Source organism: Lactuca sativa, chromosome 5 (genome assembly GCF_002870075.4).
Source record: "Lactuca sativa cultivar Salinas chromosome 5, Lsat_Salinas_v11, whole genome shotgun sequence".
Classification (NCBI taxonomy): Eukaryota; Viridiplantae; Streptophyta; class Magnoliopsida; order Asterales; family Asteraceae; genus Lactuca; species Lactuca sativa.
In genome coordinates this window covers 320,142,268-320,148,975 of record NC_056627.2, presented here as the reverse complement: position 1 = coordinate 320,148,975, position 6,708 = coordinate 320,142,268, and the positions used below count along the sequence as shown (strand labels likewise).

The window sequence follows — 6,708 nt, the reverse complement described above, 5'->3', positions numbered from 1 at the left end:
GTTAATTCGTCATAATTTACTAAAGCTCAATAAATATGGTTATACTTACAAGATTAAGTGTAATTCTGAGACATTGGAAAAGGTTCCAATGTATGGCAGAGCGAATAAGAAGAATCAACTTAGGCAGAAAGATAAAAGTTTCTCAAATCTGAAAATATGGGAGAGTACTTTAGTATCAGTTTTTGTGATCATCTTAATGATTAAGAAACCATAGCACAATTAGTTCTCTAAGGAAATCTTAGTGCATTCTTATGACTAAAAAGAGGATTGAATTGTTGAAATGGTTAAATCAAGAAGATGAGTCATACTTTGTTCCAATACAAGTCTTAGATTCATACTCCAAGATTGTAACTTGAGTGACATGTCTTAGAGAAGGTTTAAAACACATGTCAAATGTAAGAGTAAAAGTTTTCTGCTCTTGTACATTTGAAATTGGTAAGTTGTGATGTTTTGGATAAAACAAAGACGAACTAAGGCCAATTGTGTGAAGTGTTTGTCTTGATTAGAATCCACACTATCTCTTGAATATCTGACAAGAAAGTGTTATATGTCAAGAGGACAGTGGGAGTCTTAAAGGTCTTGAAAGTATCGAGAACTAATCAAGAATAAAACCTGAAGTTCTTCACTAGCACACGACTTGAGGTTCATAACCTATCGTGTTGACATATTCTGTGCCCATTCCAATTAAAGTTGGCTTTGCATATGAGTTCTTAGAGTTCTCAATTGGTTGCACAACAACTTGGAAGCAATGGCAGGCCCTTGAGCTGCCAGGTGGCAAGAAATTAAGATTGAGTTCAGTCCATATGAGTTTGGATTTGTCATTATCCTTGTCTTTTGACTATGGTTTTGACAATTCACATGGATAAGAACATATACACCATTAAATGTAAGTGTCATAACGTTTCTCTCCGATTCATGAAATTGATGGTGAGGAAACACTTTCACTAAGTAGATTTTAGCCAGATAGCAATTGTGATATTTGCATTCTCAAAGTCGTTAGTGGAGTGTGTGTGGTTTATCGGCACACTAACATGGACTTGTGAGAAGTGGAAAAGGTCTAAACAATTGAGACTATGATTACGGAATTGTAACGCCCGGGTTTCAGGGCTAAGCATTTTTGTCAATGTAATAGTCTAGGTCAACTCTTGTAACTCTTTTTTTGAAGTAATAAAGATGAAATATTTGAGTATTTTGTGAATTATGTGAATTTATATGCTTATTATTTAATTATAAAGATATAATTAATAAAGAATAAAAACAAGCGTCAAAATTAAATTGTGAGATAAACCTGATATAATTACATAAAGTTGGAGAGTACGTTTCTGCCTACGCGTGGATATAAAGAACGTCGAAAACGGAGTTCGTATGCAAAAGATACGGCAGTTTTACGAAAATCAGACAGTAAAACACTGCTTTTCTTTAATCGCGTAAAACCGAATCGATCCTTTGCGGTACTTATGCTTTGCCGACGGGATTTCCGAGGGCGTTTTTGGACTCAAGATATGGTCTAGTATTTGATTTCATACTCGAAATATTTTTAACGAAAATATTTATAAAAGTTGCGAAAAAGGACATCGAGTGTCGTTTAGACGCAAAACTTTAAGTGCGATTTCCCGGGGTTCCATAACTCCAAAAATTAATCCGTTCGGGTTTCTGGAATCCTTGAATTACCCTCTTTCATAAGAAATTTTCAAAAACGCAATCCGATGTTGAGATCTCGAGACACCCGATTTTGTGTGTTTTGGGCAATTAAAGGAGGAAAAAACTCATGTGGACCCACATGACTTGCATGGGAGAAAAATCCCCAGCCAATTGCTTCTCCTCTTGGTCTTATCCACGTGATCTTCTCCTCATCCTCACTCTTTTGCTTGCACACTTCAATTTGTGAGTACATTGCTTGGCTGGAGGCATGGCCCAAACTTGTATGTGAGTGTGTGTGTTTACTATAAAATGAGGCTTAGACACCTTCATTTCTCACTCACAAAATATGCCATCATCTTCCTCTTCTTCCCCTCTCTCTCTCTCTCTCTCAATCTTGATCTCTATATCCCTTTCTATCTCCCTTAGATTGAATAACCACCATTTCCACCACCTACTGTTGTCACAAGCTCCTCCGTCCAGCACCAATCTTGCACCATCACTACCATATTGGTGCCACCGTAAGTCCTCCATCGCTAAGATTATTATTATTATTATTATTATTATTTTCCTATGTTGTTCGAACTCACTAGGGAAGCAAGGCAAATTCATGTGTTTTCTTTTTTAAAACCTCATGCACATATGTGATGTATTTTCGATCAGTAGCCAAAAGAAAGAAGCCATTCATTTCTTTTATTAGCCATACACACAAATTGTTTGTTTGATCAGTAAAATCTGAAAATAAAGCTCAAACTTCCATTTATTTTATTGAAAACAAACCCTCAAGTTGTGTTTAGTTTACAAAGTAGCCCATTCTTATTTCCTAATTTACAAACAACATATATATTTATATATGTAAATACGAAAGAAACATATATACATATTTTTCTTTTTTCCTTTTTCTTTTCCAAACTTCCATTTCAATTAACTACATATAGTCCTTATAGTAATTCAAAATAATTAAAAGCCCCCTCCATGGAATTTCATTGCAAAATAAGTCCAAGATGCAAACTTGGAATTTATATAATTCATTTTAGCCATTAATTTGAAAAGTATTGACAAACATAACATCATTTGATTTATTAAATTAGTAAATGGACCCCATACCTTGGTTAATTACCAAACTACCCTCCAAATATTAATTATATTAATATTTCCTTAGGAAACTAAATTTTCTCGGAGATTCATATTCACGGAAATACTACTCGACCTTCTCGCATCCATTCCAGAACACTAATCGTCTATCGAACGTTAAGGTGAGTGCATAGTTACTTTCAGCTTACACATAGATATGAAGTATTTTATATAAATTACGTGCTATATGTGCATATTATCTGAATACTTGCTATCTATGCTAGATGAACATTGTTATACATGTTTTCAATGATTTAAACTGTATATGTATTTTATATCTACGAAAATGTTGGGGTAAAACATGGGTAGATGTAATAGCTGATGTGTGATAAAATGATGAGAGGCCTCGATGTTGATGTTGTTGTTTCTGTCATCTAGCGGAGTATGGATGACGACCACGGACTCTTCTAGATAGTCCAGTGGAACGCTAGCAGGCTCGCAACCTGTAGGTGTTTGTGAACGACGTGTTCACCGGTGTACTCCATCCCCCACATGGTTGCCTTTAGGACATTTATTGCTGAGGAATCCCCTTAGCAGTAGTGTCCGTCCCGATGATGATCCTTAGGCTAGGTCCCTTATGATAGGTGTTTAGGGACGTAAAGTGAGGATAACGGGAACGGGTAATCGGGTTATTGTTGATTGAATTAATAAACTTATTTATTGTGGGTTGAAAACCCTATGTGCTCACCAGGCTCCCAAGCCTGACCCACTCAGTTTTATGTATTACAGGTAGTGGCGCATGAGCATAGGTGTGATGTTTTGGACGAGGGATTACGGATATAGGCCTGTAGATATGAAATAATGTAGTAAGGCTTATATTGTACTGTTTATGCTTTTGATCTGTACGAACATGACATCCCGAGTCTTTTAATGAAATACATTTCTATGGAAATGCTTTTGATAAATCTTTATCATATTTTTGTTTTGGGACAAATTCCGCAACACTTTCATTTAAAATGTAACTCTGATTTTTAAAACAAAGCATAAACAAACCGGTCTTTTCTGGCCGTGATTTTGGGGATGTCACAGTTGGTATCAGAGCTAGGGCACGGGTCGATGTGTTCGACGGGGGCGTCGAACCCTATAATGGGGGGTGAAAGTGGGTTAGATCTGATCCCACATCGGCTTGGAAGGAGAACGAAACATTTCCTTATAAAGGGGTGTAGATACCTTCCTTGTCACAACGCGTTTTAAAGCCGTGAGGGCAGCAGATCCCATAAGAACTCTGCAGTTAAGTGTGCTCGGGTGGGAGTAGTACCAGGATGGGTGACCCCCTGGGAAGTCCTCGTGCCGAGTGGCCCAAAGCGGACAATATTGTGATACGTGCCAGAGGGGGATGTTACAGGAATCCCTTTTCATAGTTCTTAAATTGTTTACACACACTTATGAGTTATCTAAGATAAGGTGTATGATATTGATAAAGTTTTATCAAAACAATCTAGTATCAGAAATCTGAACTTTGGTAAGAAAGTCAATAAAGTATTGATTTCTAGAAGTCCAGCTGATTTCTGAGTACATGTCAAAGCTAGTGGGAGCATAAGTGTTATGCTAATAATTATCATGTCAGTGGGAGCATGATAATTATGATAAAGGTTGCAATTTAGCAATGTTAATTATAGAAAACAAAAGGTTTCAATTGGGAAAAAGTTGTTTTGCTATAATTAAGGGAGAGGAAATTATACTTCATCTCAAATCTAAAAGCTTAGATTGAGGTTTTAATCATATTTAGTCAAGGATATATATATGAATTTCATGTTGGAATGGCTCAACATAAGGAAATTCTGTATATGGTTCCATTATTTGCGTTCTAAAATTCAATTATGATTACGGCATCCCTTTTCATAATCTGAATTATGAGAACTTGGCAAATAGAAATGGAAACGTTATAGCAAAAGACTGGTTTAGTCTTTATGTGAGACATCATAAATCGTATCCCATATGCTTCGGATATAGGATCGATTACATGTGCTATATTCATCCTTTCTAAAATTTTCCAAATGCCTGGGGCATTAAGAAGGGAAAAGGTCTAGAATTGGATATGGCTAAAAAGATTAATCAATTGTCGAGGACAATCTAAGGTTTACCAAAGATTGGGTGCTCAAGGACAGTTGGAAGTATAGTGATAATTCTGGAAGGACCATATTGACATAATCTGTAAGAAGGCAACTCTTGTTCAGAAGTGATAGTCAAAATGGAATTTGGAAATGTTTCAAAGTTAGAAATTTCAATCTGTGTAAGATTAAGGGAACTTAATGCAAGAAGGATGTTTCCAAGGAGTTGATCTCCTTTGGAATACTTTGTAATGTTTGTTGTCAAGTCCTTGTGACTTTGTGCATAATCATTACAAGAGGATCAATGCATATAAGTTTAGAATCTAACAGATTTCAGTAAATGGCATGAATTTGGAATTCTTGCATTTGCAGTAAGGATTTGGGAGTGTGAAAAGAGAATCATTCAAGTTATGTTCAATTGATAAAGATCATAGATAAACATAGTATGCATACTTGGTGTATGGCATGACTGGTGTTTAAAAAACATAGTGTACATGCTTGGAGCATGGGACAACTATTGTTTTAAATTCAAGAATAAAGTTAATAGTTGAAACAGTATACAATGAATAATGTGTAAACATATGGTGATAAATAAAAGGTGTTTTATTTATGTTCATAGGTTTTGATACCATATTGGATTCAATTATTATTGTGTTTCATTTTGCATGTTTTAACTTTCAGAATAAACTAAGTTATTCATCCAGAATGACTAAGTTATTCAAACTATCCACAGTCGATCATATGTTGGAAGTAGATATGAATCAAGACTGTCATGGGTTGGCTTGTAGAGGTCTAAGATGTTGGACAAAGGGCTACGACACTCATGAGTGCTCATAAGTTCTGAGTATTGGATTCAACCCGCGCTCATTGGAATCACTTCATGGATTTTATCACGAGTGATCATGAGACAATAATATCTTATATTCTTCAAACCTAGAGATATGAGTTGTTACTATGAGTTGGTCATACATTGATTGCACGAAAACGCATTGGTAACTCGATGTTATAAAACGTGCCTTTGTGTATGATTCAACAAGTAGTAGAACAAGCCATATGAGTCGAAGTTTATCCATTCCTCTTACCTTCGGGATAAAAGCGATATCTGTGGGCCCCTCGATGATTTGATGATGACAAATGGAAGTGCTCGGCCGGGCCATGACTGATTTGATTTGTTCAATTAGTCAGTCGTCATAAATCAGAAATCGAGAAACAACAAATGGACAGAGAGAATGATTATAATCCATGTCTCAGTCCATATGATATCTAGAATGGAGGAATATATGATCCCTTATCTAATTGGCAAGTCATCGACAAAGGTCAGAGTTCATCTACAAGGTCAGAGTTCATCTACAAGGTCAGAGTTCGACAGAAGCTTTTGAGAGCTACGATTGCCAGTCGGTTCTTGAAGTCATACACAATAATAGTTTTAGACTTATCCAAGTGGGAGACTGTTGGATTAATGTCTAAGTCCATAACTATAATTGGTAAGAGTTGACCCGATCCGTCATGGTCCATTTGGGTTGCATGACATCATGCACTTGGATAGACTATAATGAGAGAAATAACACTTATGGTTATTAATATATTATAAGTTCTAGTATATTAATAATAAGAATAATAATATTTAATTAGTATTGATCAAGAATTAATTTAGAATTAATTATGTGATCAAAAGAAGACTAATTAAATATATGGGTTGATTGTGCAAATCATCCATAACTTATATAGTGGACCAAAGCTCCATGGATAATCAAGTTGGGTTAAACCCATAGGATGCTCCATGGAGGTTACATAACCCATGGGTCATGGAAATGAAAGGTCATGACAATTAGGGTTTACATGGTGTAACCCTAATTGTAACACATTATATAAGCATCATATTATT

The 6,708-nt window shown here is 35.7% G+C and overlaps 1 long non-coding RNA gene across 1 annotated transcript; it reads left to right on the top strand.

Moving 5' to 3' along the window:
• Positions 1 to 1,971: 1,971 nt before the first annotated feature.
• Positions 1,972 to 3,677, top strand: LOC122196498 (uncharacterized). Its single transcript, XR_006188280.2, has 3 exons — positions 1,972 to 2,159; positions 2,801 to 2,894; positions 3,502 to 3,677. It is a non-coding gene; the product is annotated as an uncharacterized LOC122196498 (long non-coding RNA).
• The last annotated feature ends 3,031 nt before the right edge of the window (positions 3,678 to 6,708 follow it).